A 16,108-nucleotide genomic window follows, 5' to 3' on the forward strand; every position below is an offset into this window, starting at 1 on the left:
CCCTGCCTGACCTGCAGTTTGGCCTTGAACCTGAATCCCAGGCAGGTGCCTCTGGCAGCAAAACTGTTTTGGCAACCACCTGGGCCTGTGTGTCTCAGCAAGTGGTCTTCCTGTGGCCACTGTTATTGGGCATCAAGAGCAGGTGCCAGCCAACCAAGGACCAGCACCCCACTTTTCTGAGTGTGGCAGCCCCCCATCCATCCTGACCCTCAGTCCCCCCATCCCTCCTGAACCTTAGCCTTCCCAACCCTCCTGACCCTCAGCAGCGGCCTGCACAGCAGCCCAGGCGATGGCCCAGTAGGTCCTGGCCCCTCGGCCTGCCCGGTCCTGGGTCGTGCTGCCCTGTCCACACTGCCTCCTTGCTCTGCGTGCCATCTGCAGACAAGGTGCCTTTGCTGAGGTGGTGTCAACCAGTGTGGTCTCACCTGGGGGTCCTTCCTTGAGCGTGCTGGTTCTTGCCCAGCCCTAGCCCGAAGGTCTCACTCACCCAGCAGAAAGTGCCAGCAGCCCCAAATCTCACTTGGGCCAGAGAATGGGATCCGTCTAGCTTCTCAGTACCTGCCCCAACAGGTTCACCTGCCGGCTGTCCTTTTCACTGGGCACTGTTGGCCTCCCTATGGTAGCTGCCTGCCCATGTGACTCCTCCTGCTGAACCCCGCCTTGGGGCGCAGGCCCATCCTATTCATGGCGCTTGAGGTGGCTGTGACCCCACGTAAGACAGTTGGGTCATGGATGACGGGGAGGACCTGGGCGTGGGTGGATTTGGGAAGAGGGGGGTGGCTGGCGGAGGCCCTGTGCCCGTGTGCTCCCTGTTGATGTCATTCTGATGTCATCTGGCTAAGAGTGTATTTTAATAATTGCTGCCTAATTTTTCTTGTGTTGTTAGAGAGGTTCCTATCTGGATAAAGTTGTCTTTTGAAATAGAAAAGAAAAGGAAAGGAAAGGAAAGGAGAGGAGAGAAGAGAAGAGAAGAGAAGAGAAGAGAAGAGAAGAGAAGAGAAAAGAAAAGAAAAGAAAAGAAAAGAAAGGAAAAGAAAAGGTACATGATGCCTTGCCGAGTCAGCCCCTTTAGGAGGGCTGTTTTTTTTTTTTAGATGTCTCAGTCAACAACTTCCATTTGTATCCTATTAGCATTCCTATCTACAAAGAATGCTGGGAAATAGAGTTTTTTTTAGCTGGACACGCTGAGACTCTTAACAATATAGGAGTCTGTCGTTAAGGCAGAAGAGAGGATGCTTCTACCATATATGAGAATTCAATTGTCCGATGTCCAGGAGAATACAGAGATTAAAAAACAAAACGCAAGAGGAGCTGCCACACAGAGAGTTGCTGCATTGCCTTCTTACGGTCCCCGAATGCCCATCTACTCTGTGGCTGCAAGGTGGAGTCCCTCTGCCTCTCTTATCTTGAATGCATTTGGCTTCATTTACCAACTATATGCTCTCTATGGCCAGTGCTGTCCTCTCTCCTGGGTTCCAGACTCACAGAGCCAGTTACTGAGTTGATAGCTCCTCGTGGAGGATACATAGGGCGTCAAATTCAAGAGCCCTCCTCCCCCCCAGTGAACTCAGAGACCTGCTCCCCTTTTAGTGTCCACGCTCCAGCTGCTTAAGCCCCAGACCTGGGTATCATCCCTGACTCCTTCTCCTGGCTCTTTGTATCACCTCTCACCTAGACAGCTTTCTCCATTTTTACCTCCTTCCAACATATGCTTCACACAGCAGCCAGAGAAATTATTATTTTAAAAAATAGAAATCAGATTAGGGCACTCCATAGCTTTCTACTAATCCAGCGGTTCTCAACCTGTGGGTTGAGACCCCTTTGGGGGTCGAACGACCCTTTCACAGGGGTCGCCTAAGACCATCGGAAAACACATATATAATTACATGTTGTTTTTGTGATTAATCACTATGCTTTAATTATGTTCAAGTTGTAACAATGAAATTGGGGGTCACCACAACATGAGGAACTGTATTAAAGGGTTGCAGCATTAGGAAGGTTGAGAACCACTGTTAACCAATGGCTTCTTACTGCCCTTAGAGAAAAGTCCAGCTCCATAACAAGGACTAAAAGGCCCCAAGTGATTGCTCTCCCTTTCACTCTGGCCCAGCCACAGTGGTCTCGCTAATGCACTAAGTTCTTTTTCATTTCAGGCCTTGGCACATGCAGTTCTTGCTGCCAGGAATGCTCTTTCCTTGGATCCCATCTCTTCATTGAGTGACTCTTCATGCATTCTTTGAGGTATCAGTTCCATGCATCCCATACAAACCATGCCAGATTCCTGTCGGTGCCCATAGCTCACTGTATTTGTCCTTTGAAGTGTTCATCAGCCTTGAAATTATTTGTTCATTTGTAAGTCCTTGAAGGAAGCCCCCTTCTGTCTTTTTTCTTTCTGTATCCTCTCTGCCTGGCACAGAGCTCAGCGCATATTCATATACTCAATCCTTCATTCATTTACCATTAACTTAAAACATTTGTTCACATCCATGTCTTCATTTGTGGTTCAATGGTGGGGAAAGACTTAGTAAAATAACTACCCCAAAAGTTACTTCATACGAGTTTTGATCAAAGCTGTAAGTAAAAAGATAGGGCATTTCAAATGTATGCTCAAGAGACATCTGACCTTGTCTTGAAAAAATGAGAAGAGTGGAAAGTGAGTTTTCTATCAAGGACACAAATAAGAATGTTTTTGCCATCTCAACTCTAACTCTCCTCTGCACCCCCATCCTAGCCTTACACTGGACCAACAAATATAAACCCCGTGTGAGACAAGTTCAGTTCAAATATTTTTAACCCAATAGTTAGCATAATGCTGCCTCCTCGGAGCTTCTGATTGTGGAAATGCAACCCAGGAATTTGTCTGCTGCCAGTTCCTCTGCCTCTCCCTCCACCATTTTTTTCTGCCCATTTTTCTACCCTCAGACTCTCTGCCACCTTAGCCTAGTTCTGCTCTTGTTGAAACCTGGGTCGAACAAGGCTTTATATACCAAGTGAAACCTGCCCCCTATTCACATCCCCATGGCTCCTAAATTGGGTCAACACGGATGAGTGAGGCTGTGGTCCTTATGAGCTTGTAGCCTGTGATGGCCTTAGGATGACGAACAAGAGGGACTTAGAGATGGCAAGGGAGCTGGCAGAGGGTCCTAGGGGACTGCTCTTAAAGCTCTCTTTGCTTGCCAAGATAAATAACAAAAGCAATTTCTAAAAGTGCTTTGATTCAAATTCATATAAAATTGAAGGACTGTATATAATGAAAGAATAAGAACACCAAGGAGGGCTTCAGAGCAGCTCTGATAAGATGACGGGGTGGTTAACCACCACCTAACTCTCCTCCCCACCAGCCATCCTTTGACATCAGCTATTGCTTACAACCTACTGGCATCCTCAAGCCTGAGCATTTGTTGGCAGCCAGGCACTGCAGCGTCTTTGAGAGCCCATGAACAGTGATAACGTTCCCAGCTGCAATTTAGAAGTCAAAGATTCATTTTGTCGTCTTTAATCTTTGGACACCCAGATTTCTTGAGGGCAAACCTCCACCTCACTTATCCACAAGGTAAGGACTTCATGTGAAATCTTTGGCCAGGGCTCTGGGGGAGTCCATTCAGACCCAGGCCCAGGCTTTTTACCTGAGTAGATGGGTAGTTCCTAAGCAAGGAAGACCTTTGAGAATTCTTTACTTCCTGTCCAAAGCAGCAAGTTGGCCACAAGGGGGAAGCATCACACAGAGCTAGTGCTCTGGCCCAACCTGCTCTTTGTTCTGGCTTTTTTCTGTTGTCATCCACAAAAGGAAGATAGGTGAGACCCAGTGCAGGCGGCTGTTGTTCAGCTGTGACCATGCCTGCGGTTTTAACATGACCATGCAGCCCAGGGACACTCAGTGAATAGTAATGGACACTGATGAGTACTTAGCATTTAATTTACTAGTGAAATTAAGAAAAATAAAAAAGGTAAGTATAGGTAGCAAATTCTTAGATTCAGAAGAATAGTCATATGCTGAACACCAGGGGTTAAAAAATCTGGTCCAAGGCTGGTCTTGCAATACACTCATTAGTCATGTGCTTTTTGGCCAGCCTCTTAGCCTCATCTTTTATATGGTCCCCATCAGCTCTCCTATCGATATGACAGGGCTGGTCGGAGCATGAAGCCATGGAATCTGATCAAAAGTTCTTAGAAAAATGGTCAAGTAGGATTGGAGACTTACTGGCACTGCAACTGTGTGAGCAAGGGGAATGCAGCTGACATTTCTCTGTACTAATGGGATCTCTCTGAGGTGAGGTGTGTGTGTGTGTGTGTGTGTGTGTGTGTGTGTGTGTGTGTGTAGTGCTACTTAATTTAAACCCTAGTTCACTTTAATGACGTAAACCGTCATCTCTTCAGGCTAGGTGTCAACTATCTTGGTTAGCCAGGAGTTTCCAGTTTTAAAACTGAAGGTCATGAGCCCAGAATGCCCCTCAGTCTCTTTGGGATCATTGTTCAGGCTTCCCCCTGCTCTCATCTCTTCTCCACAAAGACCCTTGTGAATGGAGGAAAGGTTTGCTCACCTGACTCAGCAGTGAAAAGAAACCCTGGTCTTCAAATCCCTGTGGAATTCTCTGGATCCTATCTGCCTCCCGTAGGGTTGCTTTGGAGACTGGTCAAGGAGGACGGGGTAGCTTCAGAGACTGGGACCCATGGCTGGAGCCTCTGGCTCTTGTTTAACACCTTTGATCTTAGAGTCTTACCTACTCCATCCAGTTAGCTTTGCCCTCAGAACCTCTCTTCAGGCTTGGGCACTTCTGAGTCTCCTGCTCCCCATGAGAAGGACTCGGGGAATGGGCAGTGCGGCCTCCGACTCATTTGACTATCCACCTCTACCGCATCTATCACTGCACTTGCCATTTTACAAGTGGCAGCACCAGGTAGGATCTTCCCCGCCTCCCACCCAGGATGCCAGGGGAAGTGTGTACCAGCCCAGGCATTTCCAGTCTCCTTCATTCACATCTGACTGTTGATGACTGCCTGTGGTAGGCAGAACTCTAAGATGATCCTAGGAGTCCCAGCCCTTGTGTACTCACACCTTTCCTTGGTATTAAATGAAACACGAATCCAGGTGCTGCTGGAGACGGGTTTTGCAGATCAGTTGACCTTAAGAGAGGGAGAATGCCTATTGTAATAACGAGGCATGGCGTTGGATGGCTACTAGACTTATCAGGGCGATCACTTCACAAGTTCTGTAAATATCTAATTGATATGTTATACATCTGAAACTTATATGACAAATGTAATTGAAAATTAATTTTAAAAACAAGAGAAGGGAGATTACCCAAGTGAGCCAGACTTAATCACAGGAGCCCTTCAATCAGGTCCGGAGGTCAGTCAGAGAAGTCAGAGACTGGAGCCTGAGCCTGTGGAGGGGACACAAGGAAAAGAGCTGAGGGCAGCCTTGAGTTGCTGAGAGTCATCTGTGTGACAGCTAGCAAGACAATGGTACCCAGTTCTACAACTGCAAGGGGAGAGTTCTGTTAACAATAAGAAGCAGATCTTTTCCTAGTTGATCATCCAGTTAGAAATACAGTCAGCCTTGGCTTCTGCCTCATGAGGGGCAGAGCTGAGAACCCAGCTAACACACAAAAATTGTAAGATAATACATTTGTGTTATTTTAAGCCACGGAGTATGTGGTAGTTTGTTACATGGTAGAGTAGACAAATACATTGCCTTTCCTTAGAGGAAGGGCCCTAAGACAGGGAGGGAAAACGCCTTTAATTTCCCTTCTCATATATTCAAATATTCAACCAGACACACAGCTCCCTCACGGAGAGTCTGGATTTTTACAGTTGGAATGTAAAGAGAAGTAAGGAGTCAAAGTTGAGATTTTGACAGCCCAGATGGACTCTCAACACTTGTTTCATCAATAGTAGTTGGGAAAACCACACATTGAACTGTAAGAGCCAGGCACTTTAGAGAAAAACCCCCAAAATCCACATCTTTCCAAATTCCAAAAGCTTTCCTTTAAATATTCAATAACAGAGCTTGGAGGACTGAGCATAATTTTTTTTTTTTATAAACTAAAGAAGAATGTAGGCTGTAACAAATTCAATTTCCTCCACACAGGAAGGCAACTGCAAACTTTCTAACCTAAGTGGAGGAATTTGGAGGAAAGGAGAGAAGAGAGCAAGACAAAGGCCAAGGAGCCTGGGGGACGGTGGGCAATGAACACGGTAGTTTTGGGGGTGAGAGGACAAAGAAAATTTCTACCCCCTATTCTGTGGGAAGGGAGCTCATCAACTATCCATTGTCTATACAACAAAAATCACTAAATTTTGTGAGATATTCCAGGTTTGAAATTCTATAATTGTAAATCTTCTTATGCACATTGGATAGATATTTTGAAAATCCAGATTATCAGCTTTGCTGGGATTTTTCTGACTTTCTCCTGATTGTAAAATATTTGTCATATTGAGGTTATAGGAACTACAGAGAGGTGTGAGGTAGTGATCAGGATTCCTCTGCTCAAACTCCCTTCTCTATCATGAATGGAGGTATGGGTTGTCAGCTTCAGCAGATAACTTCTGTGGACATCTATGAGAACTCTGAGTCTCATGAGCTTTCAGATTTTCTCCTTTGTACATAGAGAGTAATTGAAGGGAGCAAAACAGTGACCAGTGGGTGGGGTCCCAATGAGGAGACTCACAGGAATTGTTGATAAACTCCTCATATGATTAATTCATTTTTTTTAAAGAGCAGAGATATTATTTTAAAAAGCTGAGATATACCATATAACTCACCCATTTCAAGTGTACAATTCAATGGTTATCAGTATATTCACAGTTATGTGCAGCCATCAACATAGTTAATTTTAGAACATTTTTCATCACTCCAAAAAGAAGCCCCATATGCTTCAGCTATCATCCTTCTTCTTCCCCAGGACCTTTCTTCCTCATCCCTGGATACCACTGATCCCCTTTCTGTCTCAATAGATTTCCCTGTTCTGGATATTTTATATTTATGGGATCTTATAATATGTGGTCTTTTGTGACTGGCTTTTTTTACTTGTCATAATGTTTTCAAGGTTCATCCATGTTGTAGCATGCATTAGAATTTCATTTCTTTTTATGATCAAATAATATTCCATTGTATTGACATGCCACATCTTGTTTATCCATTTGTCAGGTGAAGGACATTTTAACTGTTTACCCATATACTTCCTTTTGTGTGTTCTGTAGTGTGTGGAGTTCTACTAGGCACCTAACAATGACACATACTTCCCTTTCCTGAAAACATAGGTGGACTAAGCAGAGCTGGTCATTCTGCGATTCAGACAAGTTAAGTTCTAGATGTGTTGAGGTCATGCTGGAGAGAGAGGCCAGTGGCTTGGAGAGGTCCTTGTAGTGGTGGGTCAAGATGGTGTCTGGGACAGAACTTCAGAGACATATCACATTCTTCCAGAGGTGATCAGGCTCAGGAGACATGACTCACATTTACCCAACTGATTAGAATTCCTAACCAAGACCACCAACCTGCCTGAGAAGTCAGGAAGTTAACTTACGATTTTACAATGTCTCTAAACAGACCTGGGATCAGGAGTTGGTTTAGACATGATCTCATGTAGGAGAATCTACATCAGAAGGTTGCCTCATGAGGCCATTTGAAGGCATGGGGACTGGATAGCTTTAAGGAATTAACATTTAAGCCATAATAGCTGAACACACTTTGATATGTGTTGGGTAAGCATTCTTCAGGTCAGGACACCTGCTTTTCAATATATAGCTCTGGATAAACACTGACCAACTCTTGCTGTGTGTTTTTTTTTTTTTCCCCAATATATTTTATTGATTTTTTTACAGAGAGGAAGGGAGAGAGATAGAGAGTCAGAAACATCGATGAGAGAAAAACATCGACCAGCTGACTCCGGCACACCTCCCACTGGGGATGTGCCTGCAACCAAGGCACATGCCCTTGACTGGAATCAAACCTGGGACCCTTCAGTCTGCAGGCCGATGCTCTATCCATTGAGCCAAACCAGCTATGGCAACTCTTGCTGTTTTTACCATTTCTTCTTCATTTCAAGTTGATCACCTGTTTTCTATATACACTGAAATTTTTATTATACAGGGTGGGAGAAAAATAGGTTTATAATTGTTTGTATGGAAAATAATATAATCTACACTAATAAAAGACAAACATGCAAATTAGTGTTACTCTGTTACGCCCACCAGCCAATCAGAGTGACTATGCAAATTAACTCAACAAAGATGGTGGTTAATTTGCATATGCCGGTGCAGAGCGAAGACTGAAGACTGAAGACTAAAGAGGCTTGGCTTCTCTACTGCGGCTGGACCAAAGGCCTGGGTCCTGGGTGCTGGAGGAAAACCGGTGCTGGCAGCCAGGGGAAGGAAGGCTTATTGCACGAGTCTTCATGCAACGGGCCTCTAGTAATTAATAAAGAATAATACAATAAACTCTGGGTTTCATGTACTCACAATTGTAAACCTACTTTTGTTCCACCCTGTAATTACTTAGAACAGTAATATCCAAACTTTCTAAAATTATACACCTCTATGATTAGAAAACTTTTGAGTGTTAACCCCACATATATCTATTTATAAATTATATACATGTACCATTATCAATTTGTACATTAAAATTAAGATTTATTTATCTAAATTAAATTGAATCTAAATTGAAATGTTAAGATTTTTTTCTTGGAGCAACTAAGATGGCGGCATAGGTAAACACCGGGAAATTATCGCCTCACACAACAATTGAAAATTACCGCAAAGGACTGAGCAAACATCATCCAGAACAACAGGAAGGCTGGCTGAGTGTAAATTCCACAACTAGAAGGAAAGAAAAGCACACTGAGAGCCAGAGGCGCTGCGGAGGTGAAGTGCAGAGGTACGGTGGCGCGCGCGCGAGGAAAGGGGGTGGCGCCTGAGGACGCGGCTGTCTTTTTGAATCACAAACTCCCAACGGCTCTGAACTCCGGTTCCGGGAAGTCTCTGGGGACCCAGGTCTCATACGGGGAGAAGCTGGTCTGTCCGGCAGCGAGCGAACTTGAGGGCGGCTTTCCCTCAGAGGTGCTTGCAGCCGTTACCGGAACACTGAGACGCGCGACTCCGGGCGGAGAATCGGCCATAGCCGCTTTCTCCGCCCTCTGACTCCCTGAGACCCCGCCCCACCCAGGCTGCGGCAGAGGCTTTTGCATGTGAATGTACCTAACTGCAGCCGAACCAGGCAGACCTGGAACTTCCAAGAGAAGGCCCAAGGCCCCGCAGCGGCTTGCATTGCTTCACAGCTGAGCCTCTTCGTGGCTCCTGCTGTGTGGCCTCAGGCAGAGGCTGAATTAGCACCTCCTTAGATCCAGGAGCCACTGTACCCAGTGGTCAGAGGGGGTCCATCCAGACTGCAACTCCTCAGATCCATAAGGGACGCACTCAGGGAGCAGACTCAGTGAGCACCAAAGCCCCACTGAAGCAAGTCTTGCCCCAGAAGGGTGTCTTCAGCACAGAAGTTCTCCCACTTTAGACACAGCTGATTCTCACAGCCAATTGGCCTGGAGGTCAATTCCTCCCAGTGATTCTACAACAACCAAGGCACCAAGAGTGCACCAAGAGTGTCCACCCCAGGTAACTGGGGAGGCTGAGCTACTGGGCCCTACAGGACACCTGGCGCACAGGGCCACTCTATCAACACAGGGAAGCTGCCAAAATGCGGAGACAAAGAAACAGGTCACAAATGGCAGAAATGGAGGAAAGCAAACGATTGGATATAGAGTTTAAGGCCACGGTTATAAGGTTTTTCAAGAATTTTATGGAAACCGCCGATAAATTTAATGAATCCCTCAATAAGTATAGGGAGACCATGGAGGACATGAAAAAGGACCAACTAGAAATTAAGCATACACTGACTGAAATAAAGAATAATTTACAGAGATCCAGCAGCAGAAAAGAGGATCCCAAGAATCAAGTCAAAGATTTGAAATACAAAGAAACAAAAAATACCCAACCGAAAAAGAAAAAAGAAAAGAGATTCCCAAAATATGAAGATAGTGTAAGGAACCTCTGGGACAACTTCAAGCGTACCAACATCAGAATTATAGGGGTACCAGAAGGAGAGAGAGGGCAAGATATTGAAAACCTTTTTGAAGAAATAATGACAGAAAACTTCCCCTACCTGGTGAAAGAAATGGACTTACAAGTCCAGGAAGCGCAGAGAACCCCAAACAAAAGGAATCCAAGGAGGACCACACCAAGACACATCATAATTAAAATGCCAAGAGCAAAAGATAAAGAGAGAATCTTAAAAGCAGCAAGAGAAAGACAGTCAGTTACCTACAAGGGAGTACCCATACGACTGTCAGCTGATTTCTCAACAGAAACCATGCAGGCCAGAAGAGACTGGCAAGAAATATTCAAAGTGATGAATAGCAAGAACCTACAACCAAGATTACTTTATCCAGCAAAGCTATCATTCAGAATAGAAGGTCAGATAAAGAGCTTCACGGATAAGAAAAAGCTAAAGGAGTTCATCACCACCAAACCAGCATTATATGAAATGCTGAAAGGTATTCTTTAAGAAGAGGAAGAAGAAAAAGGAACTCTTACCATTTGCCACAGCATGGATGGAACTTGAGAGCGGATAAATACCACAGGATCTCACTCATTTGTGGAATATAATGAACAACATAAGCTGATGAACAAGGACTGATCCAGAGACGGAGAGGCATTGATTGGACTGTCGGGACTTGGAGGGAAGGTAGGGGAGGGTGGGGGTAAGGGGGAAAGATCAACCAAAGGACTTATATGCAAGCATATAGGCCTAACCAATGGACATGGACAATGGGGGGGGTGAGGGCATGAGCGGGGGTGGGGGGGGTGGGGGGTAGAGGGTAACGTGGGGACAAGGACACATATGTAATATCTTAATCAATAAAAAATATATTAAAAAAAAAGATTTTTTTCTTATACCTCAAATTGTCTTGTCCTCCGCTCTTAAAGGATATTGTTTTAGAATTATTTTGCTTTTACATTAATTCCATCCCAGTTCTAAAGTTACACTTTAATCATCTAATCTTTTAGTTGGGATTACACCAATTTGGGTTTACCAGCCTTACAAACCCATTTCTTTTTTTTTCCCTTTTAAGGTAGGTTATTTATATGACAAGAGAAGGGCTACCTCATCTGTTTTATATTGATTCTATTATTTTCAATTTTAGCTAAGGTGACATCTTCTGTTCATTTCCCAAGATTCCAGGGGGCAGCTTACTGCAGCCTTTTAAGCATAGACTAAGATCTTGCAGGGGAGCTAATGTTCTGCACTCAGGCTTCTCTGAGAAGACAAATGGTGGGAGATGAGTGTCTGGGGGAGTCGCTCCTAGCAGGAATGTGGATTAATGGCACCAAGATGGTGAAATTGGGCTTGGTAATAGAACTTGGGAATTGGTGAGAATCACTGAGAGGCAATCATTAGCCTTTTGGAAGCGGGCACTTTGCTTTGCCTGCTAACTGTGCTCCCTGATGTATTGATTGGACTGTAGAGCTGCTCAGAGGAACTGAAGTGAAGCTCAATCCCCAGAGCAGAGAGCATGATGGTTCCAGAAAATTCTTTGGCCCTAATTGAGAGACACCAGTAAATTAGAATTTTAGTATCCTAGAGAGAACACTTTAAGCTCAAAAAAAGGATGGGCTGGGCTTCAGATGGAAAGGAACCTGCTTCCACAGAGACCAGGCTTGCTAAAAGAGAGGATTTTGTCCTCGAACTATGTCAGTGGTTCTTAACATTGTGTGCAAAATGGAATCACCAAGGAGCTGTTAAAATGGCTGATGCCTGAGTTTCACCTCCAAGACATTCTGATTTCATTTGTCTGGGCTGAGGAGTGGAGAATATATATATATAACTTCAGATGATTCTAATGTGCAGCCAAAGTTGGGAACTGTTAGACTGGAGGGTAGAAGAATGGAGTGACCCAAGGAGTTTCCGGAGGAGCATTAGAGGAAGGAGGAGGGACCTGGAATAGCCTAAGTAGTTATAGAAGGTTGAACTGCAGGATCTCCCGTGATGTCATTCACCAGGCTACCATAGACACCATGAAGAGAACATTCAGAAAGAGAAGGAACTGGGAAAAGGCTGGGGTTTCCATAGCACCTCAGGAAGGTGGCCAGGGATCTGCGTCGTGGAACCTTCTGTTTGGGCTGCCATCCTCTTGGTTACAAGAGTACCTGTGACTCAGTAACCCCTTTGCAAGTACAGTGAAGGAAGCAGAGAAGGTGCTCTGCGAATGGTATCACTTGCTGTATTCTTTTCCTTCTCACTCTCCTCTTGCCTCTCTGCACAAAGCTTGTTTATCCATTAGTACTTCAGTCTACCACCCATTTTCCTTCTTTTCTGCCATTTTCCAGGCATGGGAAGGAAGGCAAGGGGGAGGCTTTCTCTGACCCAGAAATATCTGGAAGAATCTGGTACATGGTCTCTGGGTAGGCATGAGTGTGACTATGCTGGAGCTGCATTTTTCAAAGTGCGCTTCTTAGGTGCTCATTCCTCATGATGTTCATCTCTGTGTCCATGCAAGCTTGGGAAATGCAGTGAGCTCAGCGCCCTTGTTGAATTCCACACTGCCCCTTAGAGAAAACGCTCTGAGATCTCCCACAGAAACCTGTTAGTTTTTTTGTAACCTTCATGTCCCCACTCATCTGGCCATGGAATTGTTTCTTTCTGCTTAGCATATTAACATCTTGCCTCTTTCTCATGACACACTTTTGGGAAACTGGCCCAGAAACTACAATCAGTGGCTTCATTCACAAAGGACAAAGAAGGCAGCTGCATCCTGCACACACGGAACAGGGCAAGAACTTCAGTTGGGCCCTGGCCTCTCACTGTAATTGTGCCCTTTTTCCACCCCTTCTGTTACCCCCCTTCCTGTTGCCATGGCAATGCCCCTTGGGAGTTAGGGCCAGGCCTTCTACTTCTTTCCTACACCCCTCCTTACCACCCTCCTTTGTGTCTAGAAGAGCATCGAACACACAGTGGGTGATGCTTTGAAACATTGATTGATTGAGAGTTTGGGGGTTTCATTTGGGCCATCGGCAGGTGGGCCGGGCAGAGGAGAAGGCGTCCCATGGTTTGCTTCTGTATATTGGAGTAGAAGAGGCAGGCAAGAGGGTGGGAGAGTGCAGGTCTGGGAGCTCACACAGCCTTGGCATTGCCTGGGATTTTTTTAATGTTATGATCACAAATATTTCACAAATTAGGAATGGCGAAGGGCACATCAAAAAAGAAAGCATTTTGATTCCCTGGTATGTTTGGTTCAGGGGTGAAATTTTCTCTCAGTAACATTTCTGGTCATGTTGCTTGCTCAGATGTTGTTTTTGTTATAAATAATTTTCTTTTAAGTTTGAGAAGAAAAGGATGTCCTACTTTCTCCTCTGTCTCTAACTGGTGATCATAATTTCAAAGCTCCAAAGCAGGACACATACCCCGATGCATGGCTTGACAGGATATTTGAAATAGGGGGTCTGATGGGGATGAGTGTCAGAAATGGAGGTGCCGGTCCCAGAAAACTGGGCTTCCTCGTTGCCCTGCCCACACGCGCCATGAGTGGTGTCTTTTGTAAATTACAGAGGCCAATTGTGGTATCCATTGGTAAAACCTGGGTACCCCGATATTTTCTAAATTGAAAACTACCTTTAACAAAGTTTATTGCTGCAAAGTCAAAGGCAGCCTTCCCAGAGGGAGGGAAAACAAACAAAAATCCTATTCAGGGTTTAAGTGCATGAAAGACCTGGTTATTTCCAGTCTGCTCTGCTACCCCAGCCCGGGGCTCAGGCGCTTCATGAATGAAAGGTTTGTGGGCATCTGCTTGGGAAAGACTCACACTACTGGTTCTGTCCCCAGCGGGCCGAGAGGACTTCCCAGCGACTGAAAGTGCCAATTCTTAAGGCGTTATAATCCATGGATGGATTATAACGGAATCAGCTGGTTCTTCTTAAGTGTGAAAAGGCTGGTGATTAGAGTACCATGGCCTAACATTTGTGGAGTGTCTGCTATGTGGTGAGAACTTTATGTCTGTAATATATAAAAATTAATATATATTTGAATATAGGTATTAGTTATATCTGGTATTTATTTCTGTTTAGTATATATAAGATGGATATATAAAAATCGATATATATTGATATAGTGGATATATATAAATATCAATAGATATAGATCTATATAGATATATCAATATACTATAAATATAAATATATCTATATAAAGATGTATATCATTTTTATATATCCACTTAATATATACCAAATATATTTGATATATAACTATGTATCTATTTCAGATATATATCTGAATGTACACTAATATGTATCAAAATATATCACTATACCTCTATCTATCTATACATACAACTTTATTTATTTTTATGGCTTTGTTTTAATACTCACGGGGAGAAAAGGAATGGGAGGCTGGAAGTGGATAAGTGAAAAGGCTCGTCTAGCGCACACAGTGGCGGGCAGTGGGCCCTACTCCCAGCTCAGGGCTGTCTGACCCTGAAGGGTCCTCTCCACAGCACCATGTTTTCTACATGTCAGCCTGGAGAATCACCGGAAATGTATGGATTACCGCTGAAATGAGGCTGCAAACTGAGCCAGTGGATATTGCAGCCATCCCTCCCCCCCTTAGATTCTCTATTTCAAATCCCACTCTCCCGCCACAACCTCCTGTCCTTCTGCTGCCTTCTTTAGCCTCATGCATCATGCATTGAAGCTGTTCTTTGACCCCAGCTGTGCCTCCAATCCACCAACCCCCCTCCCATCCCATCAGATTTCCCCTGTCTTTCCCTTAATCCATCTTTCCAGCTCTTCTCTTGCAAATACGGCCAACTCCTTCCCTCACCCCTCTGTCCTTCCTGTCTCACAATTCTGGAAAAACCCAGCCCCCACCACCTGCCTTCTCTGTGCCTGCTTCCTAACTGCTGAGGGACTCAGGAGAAAATCTCACAGATTGGTATCACTTCAAATATGTTCTCTTTGATAATGTTCAATAATCTCAATGCTGCCCAGTAATCTTATTGTGTCTTTTTAATCAGCTTACTCTCCCAACTCCACAAATATCTTACCTCCCCATTCCTCCAACCCCTCCCCGCTCCCAACCCCTACCTCTGGGCTAATAACTTAGCTTTAAACTTCTCAGCGAAAACAGATACTATCCAAGAGAATGCCAGCCTCTTCCCACCATCAAATCTACACCCCTCCCTGCACCCGCACTTCCCTCACACGTTGGCAACCTGCTGCTGTCCACTCTGCCAGGCCGAGGACTGGGGGCCTCAGTTCTCCACGGGGGCCTCCCCCAGGTGTGGGGGCCTCCCCCCTGTGTCTACCTTCCAAGGCCAGGTCCCAGAGAAGAGTAGTTGGAGCTGCATTGCCTTTTATGACCGACCTCAGAGGTCACACAGCTTGTGTCTAATGTGCTCCATTGTTGAAGGCGTCACAAAGCCCTGCCCAGGGGCAAAGGGAGGGGACGGTCTCCACTGCTTGACGGAGGCGTAGCAGGTTCTGGAAGAGCATTTGGCATAGACATACCATCCTGACCATTTTAGGAAAATAAAATCACTGCAATTTACTTATTATTTTTTTTACTAGTCATCATTTAGGGTCTGCTTTAAATTTCACCCACCTCCCTAGATTGGGTGCCCTGATAACACTCAAGGTACCACCTCTCCTCCTAAGTGGCTCTTATCATAATTTTACCTTATAGAATTATTTCTGTGGCATTTTTGTTCATCATCTATGGTTCATTGCCCGTGCCCAGCATAGACTGTAAGCTTCTTGAGGACAGGACTATGTTCTTTTAAAAAACATATATATATTTATTGATTTCAGAGAGGAAGGGAGAAGGAGAGAGAGAGAAAAACATCCATGATGAGAATCATTGATCAGCTGCCTCCTGCACGCCCCCAGTTCAAGCCCGTAACCCAGGCATGTGCCCTTGGCCGGAATCGAACCTGGAACCCTTCAGTCCGCAGGCGGCAGCTCTATCCACTGAGCCAAGCCGGCTAGGACTGGACTATGTTCTTATTCACCTCTGGTCTGCAGCACCTGTCTCAGTACCTGACATGCAGTAAGTGCTAAAGGAACA

This window comes from Myotis myotis, unplaced genomic scaffold (assembly GCF_014108235.1).
Source record: "Myotis myotis isolate mMyoMyo1 unplaced genomic scaffold, mMyoMyo1.p scaffold_m19_p_1, whole genome shotgun sequence".
NCBI classification, from domain to species: domain Eukaryota; kingdom Metazoa; phylum Chordata; class Mammalia; order Chiroptera; family Vespertilionidae; genus Myotis; species Myotis myotis.